Raw genomic sequence first — 20,646 nt, 5'->3', positions numbered from 1 at the left:
TTTAGACCTCATATTGAGGTTTCTGATTGAATAGAGTGAGTGAATTACTTGAATAGTGTCTTCTCCAAAAGGAAAAAAATTGTTTACTTTGCAGCTTTCTATTATTACATAAAAAACAACAAAGAAAAGTGCCTAGAAAAAGCCAGAACTATTTGCTTTGCCAATGCTTGTTAGATGCATAAGATAAATGAGGATAAACAATAATTTTGTTGTGAATAATTCTAATTTAAAATGTTTATAATCTGAAATATGAGATTGTGAATTATACATTACTATGGTCTGTATAAGTAGTACTGATCTTCAGTGTGTCTCAATCACACCAGTTCTCTCTTCTCGCTACTTTTTTCAGCAGTCTCTCGCTTTTTTCAAAGTGTACCCCCTTTTTCTGTCAACATCTTAATTAAAGCCTCCACATCCATAACTACCACACCATCTCCTTCCTCTTCATCACTTTCCTTTTTACTCTGTCCGTATTCATGTACTTTTCTTTCTCACTCTCTTTCCCCATTAAACCTTGTCTTTCCCTTTGCCTCTTCCCACATTTCCATATTTCACAGCTATGTATATCTTTGTTACACGCATTCACACAAAATGGTAAGTACAATTGGCACATATGTGTCTATCGCTCTGTGGCTCTGCTGAGAGGCCATGGATTGGATAACCATGTAGTCTGAACATGATTATAACCCAATTCACCATTGGTTGAACTCCAGAACGCAAGATTTGAAGTTCACAATGGCATATAGTAATGAGAAGATTAACTTCTTGGATATATGGATCATTACCGCAAAGGCAAATTGGAGGTGAGTTTGTACACTAAGCCCACTGATCGCAATACGGTACTTCATTTCACTAGTGGACATCCAAGAAGTTTGAAGGAGAACCTGCCCTATGGGCAATTTCTCCATATTAGGCGTAATTGTACAAATAAGGCAGATTTTTAAAAGAATGCTGAAATTCTGTTTAACAAATTGAAGGAACGTGGCTACCCAAGGAAATTGACAAGATCAGCTCTCAAACGAGCTTGGTGTACACCTCGCGAGGAGTTGCTCATTCCCAAATCCAACCCGGATCTTAACCCACTGACTTGTGTGCTCACATATAATCCTACAGCGAATAAAATCAAGCATGTTATATTACGGCACTGGAGGCTAGTAAGCCACTTAAATATTCCGAGGCCATTGTTTGCTTTTCGTAAAGGCATGAATCTTCTCCAAAATTTGGTAAAATCAGCACGTCCCTCACAGCCTAAAAAAGACATTAGAGCTCTGATGGGACTCACACCTTTGGTAGGACACATTAGGTGTAACAATTGTGCAGCATGCCCCCACACTAATGATTCGAAATTTGTAATACTGAATGGTAAGAAGCATGTTCAGATGATTTTCTCTAACTGCAATACTAAAGATGTGGTTTACTGTCTTACATGCCCATGTGGTAAAACATACGTAGGGCAGACAACACAACCAGTAAAAATGAGAGTGTTGCAACATAAATCAAGGATACGTTGCAAGACCCAAGGTGCCCCACTTGTCCAACACTATCTACAGTGTGACCATGATGAGAACAACATCAGTTGGTCGGTATTGACAGTGGATAAGTCCAACAACAAGGCAAGCCTACAAATTGCATTAAATAGACTTGAAGCCCGCATGATAGAAAAATATAGAACGGTGGTGCAGGGTCTTAATGACCGTGACAAAATTTGGGCTCTGATCTGAACATATCATGATTGTCTGACTATAGTTTGTGATCTCCTGTAGGGGTGATTGTGAGAAAAGGAAATATTTGCTTGAGAAAGTGTATTTGTTTCAGGATTTCCTTCATATATGTGGTTCTTAACTACTTTTGCATTATTTCTATGTGACGTATTCATACTGTCATATAGTCATTTTGTAATTGTCTGGTCTTGTTTAGCTGTGTAACTAATGTGCAGGATGTGCTGAAACTAGAGCATGGTTCACTTAGGCTGATAGTTATGGCCAATATAATTTTAATGTTTTGTAATCCTTTCTCTCTTTTTGAGACATTTGTAATTTTTTCCATAATTTTTTTAGTTTGGTGTATTCTGTGATCGCCATGGTATTCAAGATGGGCATTTACCTGGAGGATTTCTTCCATTTCCATTATACGGCTGAGAGCATGTGACCAGTTATGCGGAGATCGTTTAGCTGAGCTCGCGACCGGTGAAGGAACCGCGTTTGTGGTTCCCAAGTATCGAGCTGATACAAGTAGCCAGGCACCTTTGAACGAAACTGGTAGGTGGAGGTAGCAGTGGGCCCCCAGCCTTGAGCGTGTGAGGCTCACTAATGGGGATTTATTCTCCTTTGGTTTTAGAGTGCGATCTTTTTCGGAAGACACCGAGGATTTTACCTGCCACCCCCCGGAGTTACTGATTATATCGGCTGAACGGAGCGTGGCTTCCTGTTAAATTTTAAAAGGGTCGGATTAGCCACAGCCCATTAAGGTATACATATTGGCAGATGTGTATGTTTGAATTAGCAATTCTTTACACTATAACATTGATTTCTTCAATACCTTAGAACACAGTCAGTGGGACCCAGATTTGAAGTGTGAGGACTACTTTTAGCCATGGGACCACTTCCTAGAGACATGACGCCTGTGAGAGGCGAAGTGGGTGCTTTTTTTATTATCTGGCATTCTTTTCTTGAGCGTAGGAAGCACATTCTATAGGTGTTTTTCTTAGTTTTGAGAACCACGTTGCTTCTGCTAAGTAGGTGACTATCTTTTTGCACCCTTTCAGGTTGGGCTTTCATTCTTTCCCACTCCCAGAGGGGGCACCTTACGGTTAGTTATATGTTTTGGGCACTTTTGTATGCCTGGGTGATCAGCACATCCTGTGACACACGTAGGCAACTGTTTTTAACAATGGATTTTTGGTTTTACAATATTTTAGGTTGTTCCCTTTTCCCTTGTCCTGATGAGGCCTGGACGAACTAGGGGCTGAATGCGTCAACAGTTTATGATTGGAGGAATCGGCTTAATTCACGAATACTTTTTTGTTTTGTTGTGGAGATACACATATATAAATTGTTTTAGGAGGTATAGTGAAAACCCTATGTATAAACAAGATTGCCTCACAGTGCATTGCCATTAATGAGGGTGCGAGCACTGGCATTAAGTAGTTGGGGTTCAGGCGACAACATATACATGATGATTCGTTCCATGTACAGTTAATATGTCCCTTGTTTGTTCAAGAGGGCTGATGTATGTGTGAGCGTAAATGTTTTCTACTTTCTTGTTTTGTTTTTGTAATCTATGTACCAGTTTGTCTTAATATAATGAATCAATACATGAAGAACTATTCCAACAATGAAATTTGAGTGGTGTGTTGTTCTTGATGCATTAGAAATTGAGAGGGGATGATTGGCCTTGTATAGGGTAATTAATTGTACCCTTAGGTAATATTGAGATATTCCTTCCTCCACGCTACCATGTTATAAAAGATGATATAACCCAATGACAGGCACTTTCAATCACCCGCACAGCCTTCAGCCTGAACTCCAGAGCTTCCGCCATGAAAATGCACCCATAACCTGATGCCACCCACACACCTAGAGACAACTCAGTTCACAAAATGCAATAAAAAAAATATAAAACAACATTTGGAACAAGCAAATTCTCTTAGGGAATGCAAGGTGAAGAAAAACGTGATATAGGGACTGCAATGATGACAAGTATTACCAGGATTCATACAAGCAGTTTTGAGAAATCGATCTGTGTTTTTGTCAGTAAAGTTAAGAACATGAATAAAGGGCCTGGTAGGAGCCCATTTTAAAGTTTAAATTACTGCTATGTCAGACGTGACAGGACGTGCTCCACTTCACTGCTGTTGCCCATTTAATGGTACTCACGTATCTGTTTAAGAATATTGAAATAGTGAGCTTGCCTGACTGAAATACTAACTTGTGATCACTGATATCGGCAATCAGAGCTGAACTCGCTGGGCCATCTTGCTCCCATTTGATGACATACAATGCTCAGACTACATTTGCATTTATATAGTATTTTATACCTTAGGCGGGTACTTAAGTACTTTTGGTAGACAGGTCGCCCTCCTCAGTAGGTATTTCATTAAAAGTTTAAGGGGGTATAGAACATTGACCTCAGAGAAATGCTGTAACAGCAATCACAGTCTAGCCATATATAGAGGGGTGAACAAGAAAAGACACGGAGAGAATTGGAATCCAGTCACATATTAAGATTCAACAGCAAGACTCTGATGGGGTTAAATTTGGATGAAGAAATGTATCCTCTCATTTGAAAGACAAGATCAGGGCACCATGTACATAGACCAGCACTGCAGATTTCAAATACTAAGTTTCGTGCTGTACATTTTAAGTTCAACTTGCCTTTATATAATTTTTTGACTTAGTGAAAAACACATTAATTTATTCCTCCTTTCCACTCTGCTTATTGCTATTTTTCGAGTCAGCCAAAGGTTTAGAATTAATGTCAAAATATGTCTCACAGAAGACTAATTTATATCTTTGTAGACAAAGATACTGAACATTTAATAATTGCATCTACATTGTTAGATAAACATTTTTTGAGAAAACCCTTATTTTTTAAGTCCACTTGGGCACAACATTTGAGTCATAAGGACAAACAATATGCCTTTGCACATAATCAAGGGTTTACACTAGCTATGAATTAATAGCGAGATGGCATGCTGGCAAAGCCCACTGGGGCACATTTGTATTTTTTTCTAAATGCTTCTTCATGAAAACTGATGAAGTTAATTGGTGACATAATTTGACTTAGCAAAGTAGATGCAATTAAGTATCAAAATAAGAGAGGTGAATTTTAAACCATGATTTTATCTCACCTGCATTTTGGACTAGACTGTTAGACTCAGTCTTTACGTCCAATCAGATTTTTTAGCAGCGCTTGGTTAACCACGAATAAAGTTGGTTTGGGTTTAAACCAAGCTCTTTTTAAAACACTATTTCCTACATCACCTCACTCTGATAGAAACCCGCTCCGCTGTAACCAGGCGTAGTAGCACACCAGGGAGGCACTCAGCCTCTCTGGTGGGAACCCAATGATGAAGCATGTCACCAACCAGGTTGGTGAGTGAGGGTTCTTTTACTCACAAGAGTGATTCTCCCTTTTCTAGACGCCTATGTCTAGACGTTCTCTAATGATTAAGTTGGTTGTGCACTCTTTCATTGTTTATGCTGAATTTTAAAACAAAATAAGCAGAAAAAAAGCATTCAAAACAAGGTGTACAATATGTTTAATTTACACAGTATGTTTAACTACACAGTATGTTTACTCTTTCAATGGTGGCAAGTAATCACATGATGATGACAAACCATATATATGCTTTCTAATGGCGGCTGCCGATATGTGACCAAGACTTTTCTAAAGCCGAAACACATTAGAAGGGTGAAATAAAGAAAATTGCATCAAACATACCTGCGCATGGAGTCTAACTGAGATGAGCAATTTGGACGCAGTCTGTGGGTATGTGTATATGTTTTTTTTTCACTGAAAAAAACATAGGTTACAGGACATTATAGTTAAGAAATAGAATTTAAAAAACCTTAAACATTTACTGAAAAAACCAAAGGTTTCAGGGACATTATAGTTAGGCTCAGATTTCACTCGTACAAAACCAGTGAAATTCAGCAATTATAGTTAGCAGACATGATCAGTGACATCACTGATGACATCTCAAATGACATCATCCATTGGCTCTGTTTTTAGAAAGTTTATGAGTGTTAATATATACACACACCAAGGTGTATTGGTAAATCAGTGGGTGTATGAGTGCCTGTATGGATGATTCAGTCGGTGCATGACTGACTGTATAAGTGAGTGATTATGTGCCTCAGTGAATAGACCATGGCTACATCCTAGAAGAGATAACAGATGAGAACTCAGCTGATCCGGTCAAGTTTGTAAGAAATTTGAAAACTTTAAGGATTTTCTTGATGCATAATATTGGAAGCCTTGTGTGTCCTTCTCAGAATATGAACTAAAGGCGACCGGCGACCATATGGACTATTCCTTATGAGGGAAATGGGGATCTGAGAAACAGCGCCGGGTTAAAATGATATTTTCCCGGTGTGAACTCATATATATATAGATATATTGCTGTTCGAATGCTCCTTGTATGGTGGGTACTTTGAAGTTTGGATAAAAATGCGGTACACCCTGCCGCAAAGGAGCACCACCCCAGGAAGTGGGGACCACACGGCCTGTTATCGAGAAGGCCGACTTCGTGGGGCAGCAACGGATTTAGCATATCCACCGGCACACCGAGGCCCATCTGGGGGCTCTGTATGTTACAGCAGCAACATTGCACGCTCCACCTGGAGACAAAGGACACTACAAGGCCCATAATGCTCTGCTAGTCGCGGTAGAGCATCCCATCCAGGGCATGCATTGGAGCATTTAAATGATGAGGGCGGTGTCCTATGCGCCCTCATTTGCCAAAGCCTCTGAAGAGAAGTGGGGACACTTCGAAACATGTCAGGCATCCATGGTGAATTGAACTGCTTAAAGTTATCGTTTTGCTGGCGGATTGTATACCATAAAGGCTCTTCATGAGCATGTGACCATTCGAGTGCTCCTTGTACCGTTGGGTACTTTGGAGCTTGGAGATATATATATATATATATATATATATATATATCTGAATGAGGTCTCTTTTTAGCTACTTGAATACTTTGTACTTGCTCTCTACCTGAGTAAGATTTATCCAGCAACACAGAGAACTGAGCTAGTGTGTGTGTTCGCCATGATCTTAATTGTTCTTCTAGGGCGTGATGAAAGCACCAGCACTTTGAACAGCACTGAAACATGTTGACTGATTTTGAGAACAAGACAAGTGCAAATCAGTATCTCTTCATTCTAATCATGTAGAAGAAAGATGCTAATTAAACTCTATTTTGCGTACCTCATACATTATCAGTTTCACACAAGTGGATAAGCCTACACAAAGTCAGCACTCCCACAGCAGACACAATAAGAAAAGAACATTACACAGTCGTCTCATCCCCCCATACTGTTTGACAAATGATTTACATCTCAATGAGGGCTTTTTCCCAGTGTAAGATGGGAAGCCTTATAGCAAAGCATGCCACACTGTGGGTAAGATCATTAAGCATCTCAGCTATGATGCCACCTGGACGGCACCATAATTGCCTGTGATTTCTCTAATTAATACATCCTATAACCCGCTCTGTGAAGGAGCTGTTCCTCTTCAATGGTGTATGCAAGACTGATCCAGTCATGTTGGACACAGTGGAGCTTGGCAGGTTCCAACAAAGGTGACTATTATAATGTATCAATTTCAGCAAGTTGACTTCAACAGAGGACATGCTTAAGAACACTTGACACTCTAGTGACAAGATATACTTCGATAAGAAACAGACTTAAAGGAATATAAAACTCAGACACTTTGTGAATGTCAAAGTAAAGGATTCCCTAAGTTTCCCAATGACAATGCTCCATTGTCTACTATACTGTGATCCATTGGGTGACAGTAAAGAATAGATATGCTACACACCACAGCGAAAAATGTAGCTCATAGATCTCTGAGGAATCTGCTCAGTGGCCATGAAAAACAGAATTCAGTTCTCGGTAATGCCATGCTACACTTCAATTGGGACGGCAATGAATTTTTGTGTTACCCGTTTGTGTGGCTCTTTCTTTGATATTAAGGATGTGTAAAATGAACAGAAACCATAAAAACCATATTATTTGCGAATAATCTTGTTCTTGTTTCAGCAGGCAATAGTAAGTATATTGTAGCTGATTATATAGCTAGATATTATGCAATTCTACACCTTGTTCACACATTTATGGATGAAAGTTATTTACACTTTTGTACGGATGATCAAAGCACAGGTTTTGGAATACTCAAGTCAAGTGCTGGTTTCAAGCCACACCTTGTCAAGAAGGAGCAATGGTGCACCTCTTCTTGCTGACAATGTGCAAGATCTGGTGTAAGTACATCTGCCACACAGACAGGGTGGAATAGATGCCAAAACACACCAGGCTTGCGAACTGAGTAGAGGATACAAAATTAATGTTAGTTATAACAAACACCTATCACTACACTCAATTTAATAAGAAACAGGAAAGAGAAAAGAGCTTCTTCCAAGGGATATCATGAATTGAGTCTGCCTCTAGGGAAAGTAAATGGACGCTTCCGAATGTAGGACTATTATGAAACACAGAATATTTCCTAAAGAACCTATAAAGCAGGATATTCAGGAAACAACACCTCTTTAAAACAGTGCATGAAGTATTGAAAGCAAAACAGGTTTGACTCAGTTTAGGCAACACAGCACACCCCAGTCATGTGCCATGCATGTGTTTTATGCCAGTGCAGTTAAACTCTGGGTTCGGGGTAAGGATCCCTCTGATGCTTAAATTTCTACCACTTTGTAAGCTGTCTGTTGACGCACCAGCATACAGAGAACCTGAAGCATCCACATCAACCTTTCCAACTAAGACCACGGACCACGTTGCATGATACATGCATCAGGGCATCAACACCATCACCGCAAAAGCACCACTGAGATGTAAGAACCAGGAAAACACAAACCTTGCAAACTCCCCTAGACAGGTACAAAAGCCATCCACCAAAAACTTCACATCCTGTGCCTGTATAACACGGTGGTGACAGGAATTTCTCCAGTATTGAATCTTTCATAGCCACATGCTTAAATCTTCCCTGTTGTCACGGGGGGAGCCCCACGGTATTTAAAACAAGCAGTATCATGTAAATCCATCAAAAGTTATGTAGAAAGCAATTGACATTGTTAACTAATTCACATTGTTTTAATAGACCCAAACTTCAGCCAATCAGAGGCAAGACCCTGGACCACATTTCCCCTGCAGAGCCACCATACCTCAGATCTCTAACCACACCTCATGTGTAGGGAGTCGCCCTGAACTCTGCTCAGTTTGTTACAGTTGTGAACTGTTGACCCTGCTTTCTCTTCTCAAGGAAGGAAATATTCATCAGGTACAACTCTGAGGTACTGCATTTTCAATATTTTCTCAAATATGTCTGGAGGATCAGAGAAAAGACTTTTCAGGACATGCAAGTCCTGTGGAAAACCTAGACTTTTTTCTGAAGATATTCACAAAGGGTGTCTATACTTTCTGCATTCCAACCATAAACCAAAGGATTGCAAGCTCTGCAAAATATTTTCTCCCAAGACACTTAAGGACAGAGAAGCCATTCTCCTACTATGGATTCAGAGAAATAAGTCCAGATCAAAGTCTGGCTCTGATGAAGAGGATAGTCCAAAACGTTCTCTACCTGAGCGAAAGTGCAAAAATAAGGGCTGAACCTCATAGGCTAAGGACACAAAGACTTCTAAGACTGCTGAAAAAACATCTGAAAAATCAGCCTCGACAGACTTTTCTAGTCAGTCACAGAAAAGGCCTTCTGCTTCTCCTGTTCCAAACACACATCAGAAGGATTCGTCATTGACGAAAATCTGACCGTTAATGAACCCGTCTACGGCGGTACTAGCATTGACAAGAACACTGTCGATAATATGTTCATCGACTGTACCTTCAGTGATGACAGTCACCTCTACCACACCGACGATGATGACGAATTCATCATTGAGAAGTCCAATGACGACATCGACAACAGTTTTCCCGGCTTAGAGCCCTTCTCAATTGCAGGTAAAATGCCAAGACTCAGAGGATGACGAAGATCATGACGGACACTTCTACTTACCCGCAAAAGGATTCATTCACTACTCCAGCCACTCATGTCCCACAAATACAATACTTTCCAGGAGCACTATCCCTATGAAGACCTAGATGATGAACACCAGAGTTCGAGGAAAAACACTATTTATGTGCCCATATCCTTGTCACTGATCTGAGGCACATATCAATGACTAATATAAAAAGCTTCCCTTAGTCAACGGTGCCAGTTCCTCTTCCTCTGGCCCACGCAGATGTGCAGGAGGTGACGCCTCGACCTAAAAGTCATGTGCCTGTGCGCACACAAGAGTGCAGGGTAGTGCTTCCTCCCATTACCATCAGAGACAATTACATTAAGAGTGATCCAGACGACCAACCTGAAGAGGATGAACTTCGAGATCAACGAACAGTGGGTCAGGAATGGAATGATTATGTAGCTACATCTTCACAATCACCAGCGCCTCCTCGGACAAGTTCCCCACCTGAGAACATTGGAGGGTTTAATGAGCTACTGGAGCGTGCATCAAAGAGGTTCGATCTACCTCTCTCGGTAAAGCAAACAGATAGTTTTCTGTATGACTTTAAAGCCTCTGCAAGAAAGTCAGTCATATCGATACCCATTTTCAACTACATATGGGAAGCAGGCCTGAAGGAGATAGTGATGGTCCCCAAGCACCAGTCATCTCGTACCTTTATCAAACCTCGAACCACAATCTCTCCATTTACTATCATCAATGGAAGAGCATCACCACAGACAATTGGATGTTAGACATTATACATCAGGGTTACACCCTGGAATTTGTTTAAAAAAAAAAACTACCATCCATCTTTAAAAAGGAAGCATCAACCCCCCTCTCTCTCCTGAAACAGGAAGTATCTCTGCTTCTCTTGAAGGGGGTCATAGAAGAATTTCCTTTCCAACAGTGCGGCAAAAGTGTCTATTCAAATTTCTTCCTTTCTTGTAGGTCTGTGATATGGACCTTAATGCAGCTAAACAAATGTATAAAGAAGCAACCTTTCAGAATGCTGTAACTTCAGGAAATTCTGTTGCTACTCAACAAAGGGGATTTCATGGCGTCTCTCGATCTCTTGGACGCATATTTTTCCATTCCCATTCATGTGAAGCATTGACATACCTGAGGTTCGAGTTGGCAGGGTGACACCACCAGTTCAAAGTTCTTCCTTTTGGCCTACGGTCGGCTCCCAGGGTTTTCTCAAACTGCATGGTCCCGGTAGCTGCTTTCCTGTGAAGAAATGGGCATCAGGTATTCCCCTACCTGAACGATTGGTTCGTCAAAGGATGCTCATTCTTCCCTGAAAAACAATCTACCTTGGCTTGTCTGCAGTTATTCAACTTTCTCGGGCTGAAATTGAATGCAGAAAAGTCTTCTCTCATACCAACACGATTGCTGGTGTTTCTAGGGGCTATTCTGGACACCAAGGTCGCCAAAGCCTTACTGTCTCTGCAGAAAGGGTCCCAATGATAAGGGACACGACTACTTCTCTGATAAAAAGAAAGTTCACTGCAGTAAGAACATTCAAATCCATACTGTGAATGCTATCCTCATGCATCCCATCAATTCAGAACTGTTGTCTACACATGAGGCCATTGCAGGAACAACTGGATGTGTAATGAGTTCAAATCCATGATTCGTTCGAAGATATCATTGACATCACCCCTGTAATAAAGCAAGCATTTTCATAGTGGGGGAAAGAAGGTCAACATCTCTACAGGTCTCTCTTTCGAAACGACACAACCATGCTTCTTAATGACAACAGACATCACTCTGGAAGGTTGGGGAGCACATCTCCAGGAGCTAGAAATCCATGAAACATGATCTCTCCAAGAATGACAGATGCACGTAAATCTTCTGGAACTAAAGTCTTCCTAAGACTCCAAGCGTTTCTACCCAGAATTCACAATTCTTCTATCTTAGTAGGAACGGTCAATACAACCACCATGTTCTATCTAGCCAAGCAGGGGGGAACGAGATAGAAATGCCTCCAGTCTCTATCCCAACAAATATGGAAATGGCTGCTGCACTACAAGTCGAGCATGTTCCAGGCATAGCAAACGAATGGTGGGCTCTCTCAGCAGAACCTATCAATGCAACAAATAAGAAACAGTTATCCAAAATCTTCAAGAAGTGGGGTAGTCCAGATCTCGACCTTTTTGCAACACTTCAAAACAAGAAATGCAAAATTTTAAAAGCAGATTCCCTCAAAAAGGGTCTTGAGGGAATACCCTTCAGAGACAATGGACAGGAATTTTTGCTGATGTGTTTCCACCCTTTCCTCTCGTTCCCAGGATGATACACGGAATGAAGATAGAACCATGCCATCTAATTCTCATAGCCCTGGCATGACCAAGACAATTCTGGTACACGGAACGTCTCCGGATGTCTGTGTTCCATTTAGTTGCAACCGATGGAGTACCCGATTTCCATGAACAACAACCAAATATTGTACCATCCGATAAAGTCTCTCAATTTATGGGCATGGCACTTCATGAAAATGTCTTTGGATCTCTAACTATTCCATCAGAAGGTAGATCTATCCTAGAACAGTCCGTGCTGTTTTAACTAACAAGTCATATGTGGCAAAAATGGAAAAGATTCTGTTGCTGGTGTTTCAAAAACATTAGACATCCCTTTTGCTATTCTCCAGAGCAGCTGTTGCCGTGTCAGAAGACAAACTGGTGAAATTTCACTATGGTCCACCAGACTGAAAAAGGAATTTATGAAGGGCATATTCAAGGCTTACCCACCGATAAAGCCTACTGCAATATCCTGGCAGCTAAACACAGTCCTTTACCAACTCATTAAACCGCCTTTTGAGTCAATACACAAAGCGGATATGAAATATGTTTCATAGAAACAGCCCTTCTTTGGCTCTCACATCTCCCAGAAAGATCAGTGAGATTCAAGCTTTTACTGTCACGGAACCCTTTCTACAGTTCAGAGAAGATAAGGTGTTGTTAAGAACCAACCCGAAATTCATTCCAAAGGTTCCGACTTGCTTTCCTCTGAATGAGCCCATTATTGTCAACATAATAATCCGAGCCTTCTCCGGATTGGCCCCTAGTATCTGGAACTCCCTGCCCCCTGAAATCAGACTGATCCCTTCAATCCCTTCATTAAAAGAAGAAGTCAAACTGCTTATAATGAACTAATCTCTCCCTAAACCAACAAACTCATTCTCTGGATACTGACATGATGCTGTTCGCCAACCAGGGCTTGCACGCCATCTGAATACTGGTTTATAACTCACTGTCCAACTCCTGATTTGCAACGGACATTGTCAGCGTTTATGTTTCTTGGTTATTTATTTTCTACTTATTGAACTGTCTGTAAAGCGCTCTGATACCCTTCTAGGGTCAAGTTCGCATTATATAAAACTTTATAAATAAATAAATAAAAATACTTTAAGAATAGTCTCAATTCTCTGGATATCAAACGGTGCTTGAAATTTTACATTTAGAGAACTAAGACTTTCAGAAAATCAGATCAGCTTTTCATCTCTTTCATGCCTCCCAGGAAGGGCTGCGCACTCTCAAGAAGCAGTATAGCCCGTTGGGTGAAGTCAGCAATTGCTATTTGCCACAACAAGGCAGGAAGAACGCTATCCAGGAAGGCTGCTGTACTTTCTACAAGAAAGATGGCAACTTCCACAGCCTTCTTATATGGAGTATTGCTTCCAGACATCTGTAGTGTAGCAACGTGGTTGAATGCTCATACCTTCACCAAACACTACTGTTTGGATTCAGCATGGTAAGCAGATGCTGTGGTCGGACAGGCAGTTTTGCGTAACCTTTTCCATTAAGGTACAGACTGTTATTTTCTTTACTTCACTGCAGTACTTTTCCTGATGATCTGTTGTTCATGCTTATATCTCCATTATTTTCACCTTCATTGTTTTCACTTCACAAAGTATCTTGTATGTAGAGAGTGGTTTTCACCGAACCCTCCTCTGTGTGTTCTTTACTTACTGCTAGCTACTCTGATTTGCTGAGGTACTTACCTGTACACTGTGGTTCTCTATTATTGATATCTTCATAGATTCACATACGACCCGCCCTCCTCCCCATTTAGGCACACCACTTAGATACCTCATGGATATGTATTTACGCTTGTGCTCGAAATCTGACGTTTGGTGGCTCTGCAGGGGAAGAGTGGTCCAAGTTCTTGCCTTTGTTTGGCTGAAGTTTGGGTCTATTAAAACAATGTGATTTTATTAACAATGTTAATTGCTTTCTCTATGTTTTTTAATGTATTTACATGAGACTGCTTGTTTTAAATACCATGAGGCTCCCGCCATGACAACGGGGAAGATTCAAGCATGTGAATCTATGAAAGATAGCAATACTGGAGAACCACATTGTACAGGTAAGTAACTTGTTTTTTATCCGCAATTATGCAGAATCAAATGTATGGTAATTGCAAAATGTGCAAAGTTTTGTGAAGATATGAAACTTCAGAGGATTGGGGTATGTAATACCATACCCTAACACCTATACATGGTGTGGTTCCTAAATGTGTATGAGTATATTTGTCTGAGGTATAAAATAATGTAGTAAATGAACATTCAGCTAAAATCGCTGAAATGACAGAGCAACTAAAAGCTCACTCTAGGCACAGTCTATGCCATCCTCGATGACTAAGGAATTACAATATCAGATATGCCCATGAGTATTAGGTCACCTGCCCCCTGGTGGCCATTGGTATTAACTGCTCAAGGGTGCACAACTATCATTTGTCACCCGTCCAAACTACAGTGCCATCCTTCGTGTTACGCAAGCATGAGTTTTTTTTATTTCATAAATGTACTTTGAAACCTGGTGTGCTCAATTTACAAATCCCCATTTGCACAAGATTAGATTATTACACTTCACGTTTACGTGGATGATAACATATACATTTAGATGTATTTTCTCTTCGAATATTTCTCAGTATTTTCTCTGCACTAAATATTGACTACTCATTTAAATTGTATATTTTTTTTTTTTGCAGGATTTACATATCAAGCAGATCACTAATTCCACACAACATATAAACACAGGAATTTGCAAAATCTTAAATTCGCACATGCACCCGCCAAGAAACAAACACCGATAATGCGATTTTAAAATAAACTGGTACAATACACAACGGAACACGGTACAAAATGTGTTTTATTCTGAGTCCAACAGAAAGCTAAATTATGGTGAAAATACACATTGCAATTTAGACCGAGCATAAATCAAAAGGGACATGACCTGCAATTTGACACATCCGCCGCATAACCATGAGCGCACAACAGATCACAGGATGGCGTGCACATGGGAACCCTCGCCTGCAACAACCACGAAAGTAAACCACATTATCCATCCGTTGCAGATGCCGCAGGGCGTTCTCAACTTTATGAAAACCTTTCTGCCTGGTATACATGTTCATGAGAAACCTCAAGAGGAGGAAAGCACACAGCAAAAGAACAACATCGACTACACCAAACAAAAGTGCATTCACAGTTTCAGACTCCACAGGTACACGATCAACGACCTTGTACACTTCTTTAAGCATCATTTCACAACCAAGTCAAACAAGCAGTGGCAAAGCTAAATCAAATCAAACAGTATGTGTATAGCGTAGCTTATCTCCCCATGGGTAATCCAGGCATTGGGGCCCCAAGGGCCATTAGTTAAAGAGCCATATCTTCAGCCCTTTCCTGAAGTCGGTGAGTGGAAGGGGAGGTAATTCCAGGACTTGGCGGCGAAGTAGGTGAAGGAATGACCTCCGCTGCGGTGGATGCGGTTGACATGAGCAAGGGCAAGGGAGGCGGAGCGGAGTTGCCTTGCGGGATGGTGGAAGGTCAGGCGGTGGTAGATGTTGGTGGGTTCGATGTTGTGGAGGGCTTTGTAGGCATGGGTCAACAGCTTGAACTGGCATATCTTCTGGACGGGGAGCCAGTGGAGACTTCTGAGGTGGGGGGTGATGTAGGTTCATTTGGGAAGGTGGAGGATGAGTCTGGCTGTGTTGTTCTGTATAGGCTGGAATAGGTTGAGGAGCTGTGATGTTGTTCCAGCATGGAGTGCATTTCCGTATTCTAGTCGGCTGGAGATGAGGGCTTGAGTGACTGTTTTGCTGGTGTTGACAGAGATCCATCTGAAGATCTTTCGGAGGGTGTGAAAGCAGGATGATGCCACTGCGTTGTCCTGTCGTTTCATGGTGAATTGGCCATCTAGGAGGATGCCAAGGTTGCGGGCGTGGTCAGTGGGGATTGGCATTGGTCAGTGTGTGGTGGGCCACCAGGTGTCATCTCAGGATGAGGTATTCTTTCTGAAGATGAGCACTTCCGTCTTGTCCGTGTTCAGCTTCAGGCAGTTGGATCTCATCCAGTTGGTGACGCTGGCCATGGCATTGCGGAAGTTGGATCCAGTGGTAGCTGGGTCTTTTGTGAGGGAGAGGATGAGTTGGTGTCATCGGCATATGAGATGATACTGAGTCCGTGAGTGTGGACAATGTGGTCCAGCGTTGTCATGTAGGTGTTGAAGATGGTGGAGCTGAGGGAGGAGCCTTGAGTGATGCTGCAGATGATGTTTTTCCTCTGTGTGTGTCTGGTGAGGCACGAAGGCGATCCATTTGAGGGTGTTGCTGCAGATGCCTTTGTGGTGTAGTCTGGCGATGAGGGATGTAGCATACATGTCAAAAGCCACCAAGAGGTCGAGGAGAATCAGGGCTGCCATCTCTCCTCGGTCGAGGAGGTTTCTGATGTCATCAATTGCAGTGATCAGGGCGATCTCAGTGCTGTGATTGGATCAGAAACCAGTTTGGGAAGTGTCAAGCAGGTTGTTTTCTTCCAGATATTCACTGAGCTGGCGATTAATGGTTTTCTCCTGGACCTTGGCGGGTAAGGGAAGCAGCGAGATGGGGTGGTAATTCTTGAGTTCATTGGGATCGGTGGGAGGGTTTCTTCAGGAGGGGTTGACCTCTATGTGCTTCCATGCACTGGGAATGGTGGCTGTGGTGAAGGATGCGTTGAGGATGTTGGTGAGGACACTGCTGGTTTCCTTTTGTCCCAGGTTGAAAAAGTGGTGGGAGCAGGGGACTGTTGGTGCTCCGGAATGGATCGAATTCATGATGGTCGTAGTGTCCTGCATGGTGAACTGCTTCCAGTTGCTGAGCAGGTGGCTGTGGGTAACATTGGTGGGTGGCAGGAGGTGGTCGGGGACGGTGGGTTGAGGGTCAAAATTGCTGTAGATGTCAGCTTTCTTGTTCTGGACGTGGTCTGCCAAAGTGTCAAAAAGGGCCTGGGAGGGCCAAATCATGTTTTAGATGGCTGACCGGCTGGAGAACTCTCTGATGATGATGAAGAGTTCCATAGTGTGGTTGGCACTTGTCTCGATGTGGTTGGTTAGGATGTCTATCTAGTCACTTGAGGAGTTGGAACTCGGGTGTGAACCAGCTGCCATGTTTGCTTCATCTGCTGGTGCTGGTTTTCCTCAAAGGGGCGACTGTTGGCAGATTTGGAGATCCCGTCAGAGAAGTTCCGTACAGCCAGTTTGAGATTGGTGGTGGGGTCCGGTCTGGTGAGTTGAGGGCAGTGGTCAATTGGGTCTCGGTGACTCTGCTCCAATTGCGATGAGGGGGGATGGCGGGTTTGGTGAAGGGTGTTAGTGAGCCTGTGATGAAGAGTCCAATGTTGCTCAAGCTCTCCAGGAAGTCGGCAGAGTTGGTGTTGTTGGGGTCATCGAGGTGGAAGTTGAGGTCTCCACAGAAGATGTAATGTTTGGAGTCGACTGTCAGGGGGGTAATGAAGTCGGCGATGGCGTTGCAGAAACTGGGCCGGGTGACCAGGGGTCTGTAGTCGAGGGTTTCTCTGATGGTAGTTTTGGAATCCATACGGATTTGGAAGCTAAGATGTTCCATGATGGGTGAGGTGTTTTCTTCGAAGGTGGTGCATTGGAGGGAAGATAGAAGGTCTGATCTTGGCAAGCAGAGGTGACAGTTACTTTAATGCTTTATTTTTTATTGCAAGGATACGCCTTGAAAATGTAAAAAAGAGGAAAAAAAGGAAATATGCTCCTGCTTAAACAAGGCGGCCGCATACTTGCAGTAAACATTTTAAATTAAAGAACAGTATGTGAGCTTCCTAGCAGGCATGTGCACTTAAAACCGGAATAGAAACCTTTCTTATTTTTAGTGCACTTGTAAGAAAATATAATTGTTATTGGTGCAAAGAAAAGTTGCAATTGGCTTTGAAGTACTGTAACATGAAGACGCAGCTTAAATGCACCACAATGATTAAACAAGCATTGGCAATGCCAGTAGGTCGGGCTTTAAAAAAATGTTGTACCGTAATGTGACGAGTTACATGTAGATAACGTGCAAATGCATATGTATTTGTGTGGAATCAAAGAACTGTAGAATATTACTGGTGTTGTGACAATGTCATTGACAGTTGAACTGCCAAGCCAGACCTAAAAATCCATGTAAGTTAATTACTGTATTCCTTCTATCTGTGCTGCTGCCTGTTAAAAACACCATAAATTATCAAGTTACCTAAGACATTTTAATAGCATTACAATGTTGTTCGCACTACTGAAAGTTCGAGATCAGTCAGCTGGATAAATAAACAAAATGATCACATCTGTGTGGAGGGGAAGCACTTTGTCGTGGGAGCATACAACTTCTGCCCAATCAACATGTTCTCATGGGGTGGAGCTAAAGCCCTCCTTCTGGTGGTAGTCACATAATTGTCGGGTGACAGCTGTGCTGTCAATCAAGACCATAAAAACTAATAGATATAAAGAATGGAAAGAAAAAAGGCATTGCAAAGTAAAGTATTTTGGTCCAATGCACTTATTTTTAGGCAGACATGCATATGTGATCTTGAAAAGTGTCATCACTCATAGTGCCAGAGAGCTAATAATTGAAGTGGAATGAATCACTGCTCCGTGCTGCATCCTTTGGTGGGCTCAAACAAAATGTGAATGACAGCTGAATAGATGAATAGATGAATTGGACTAACCCAAAGACCATTTATCTAGGTAAATATGTGTATTTGTACGTCTGACATTAGTAACAACCTTTTGATTTTACCAAAATTATATGCAAGATTATGGGGGCTTTCAAACAACCTTTTTTATACACTAGTCTGTTGTTATGTTATTCACATTTTTCGTTTGCTCACTATAGCATACAGCATGGAGTAATGGGACAGACCACTTCAGCCACTGGCTAACTTCTCTGTGGGTGATGGAATTTTGCCCTTTCACAAGGAGGACATCCACAATCAAAGTAGTTCCCTTCAGTGCCTGGGACTATTGCATTGTGTACTTTTTGAGACCAAATATATTTTTGCTTTTAGCGAATACGTTTTTTGTTAACATTGGCATGGGCCCAGTAGCTCACCTCATTATAAAGTTTTATTTAAACAAAAACAAGCATTGTCAAAGTTCAAAATCTGGCAACCACCACTAGACTGATTGGCTTTGCCAATACTTGTTTATTTGTTTATTTTTATTTCATAATACTGGTGAGACAGTTGAAGCTGTCTCTAGGCCAAACGTAAGAATTCTTCACACCATGCCTGGCGAGAACAAATTGCCATCAGTACTACACAAAAGGCATCGGGTCTCTGTGAGCTTGTGAGGACAACTAGAGTTATGTATAGAATGTATGTTACCATGAATGATTGTGAAAGTTTTATGTGTAGATTAATTATTTCTTTGTGAGACAGCCTTGAGGTATCCCTCAGCAGAATCATTGCTAATGTTGTACGTAAAGAACAGAAAAGCCAACCCCTGTTTGCCGCCCTTCATATCATATTCTGTGCTCCCTCACCAAAGAGCTGTCCGAAGGGTAAGCCCTTCTGTCTACTGAGCATGTGCCCGACGCATAGCTACTGTCAAAGTGATATAACCCTTTTTAAAGAAGATTCCTCATTAAACGTCTGCATATGGAACAATTTGTAACAATTTATCATCAGTCTCCGCACATACACCAAGGGAAGATAATCCTTCTCTCCTTCTGAACGTAGACTACAATGTGAGTGGATCCCTTATCAATTTTGAATCAGGAATATCCATTATGTATTTTTCATCATAAGTTATATAATTAATGTATTATTCCTTTACGTGATGAGTAGAGGTATAAAAAGGCCCACTCTCCAGTCTGCATGTAAAACACCATGTGAAGATACCATCTCATCCTCGCTGTAGGGAGTTTGCCTGTTTGCCTTTGCAAAACATGAAAGGAGGTTGCACTTCACTTTTAATATGACATTTTAGTTGTGGTGATTCCATATTACCCTCTGAATATCTAATATTTTGTGGAACCATTTCTTAACCAACAGACGTGAAATATCAAGCACATTCATATCCTCTCACCTGTATGTGGGGATGTATGTTGAAATTATTCTCCGCCATCTTGGTATGGGATAAAAAGAGAGAATAATCTAGTTCCTGCATAAAGAATTCCATAAAAATGGATGCCCCACCTCCTGCGTATGAGGTATACTGTGACTGCATGGCTCTCAGCTTCTGCAGATGGGATTTTTCGATTTTTCCTAAGTTTTATTTAGTGGCTGGATATTTATTTTGTTTCGTCATGAGATATTATTACCTCTTTACACTTTGTTGTAAAGTGCTTTGTCTCTCTTCGGGGTCTAAGAGCACGTATCCAACACTTTAAAATAAATAAAAAATATACAAAATGCTAAACATTTAAGAAAGCTTAGCTAGCCTTCCCCCCGTAATACTATGACACTGACCACATCTAATCTGCGCTGCGTAACTTTGCACCACTGTCATGCATAATTACTTTAAACGAGTAGTGCTGTACATCTTTACCTTTCATGTCTATGCCACATCGCCATGCCTTTCACACAATATGTTTCCGTTCGATTTGTGAACTGACATGCACTGTGTAACTCTGCCAGTTATAGCGCTCCGCTGTCCTG

Source organism: Triturus cristatus, chromosome 3_1 (genome assembly GCF_964204655.1).
Source record: "Triturus cristatus chromosome 3_1, aTriCri1.1, whole genome shotgun sequence".
In the NCBI taxonomy this organism is placed as follows: domain Eukaryota; kingdom Metazoa; phylum Chordata; class Amphibia; order Caudata; family Salamandridae; genus Triturus; species Triturus cristatus.
Note: the sequence above shows the minus strand (reverse complement) of the source record.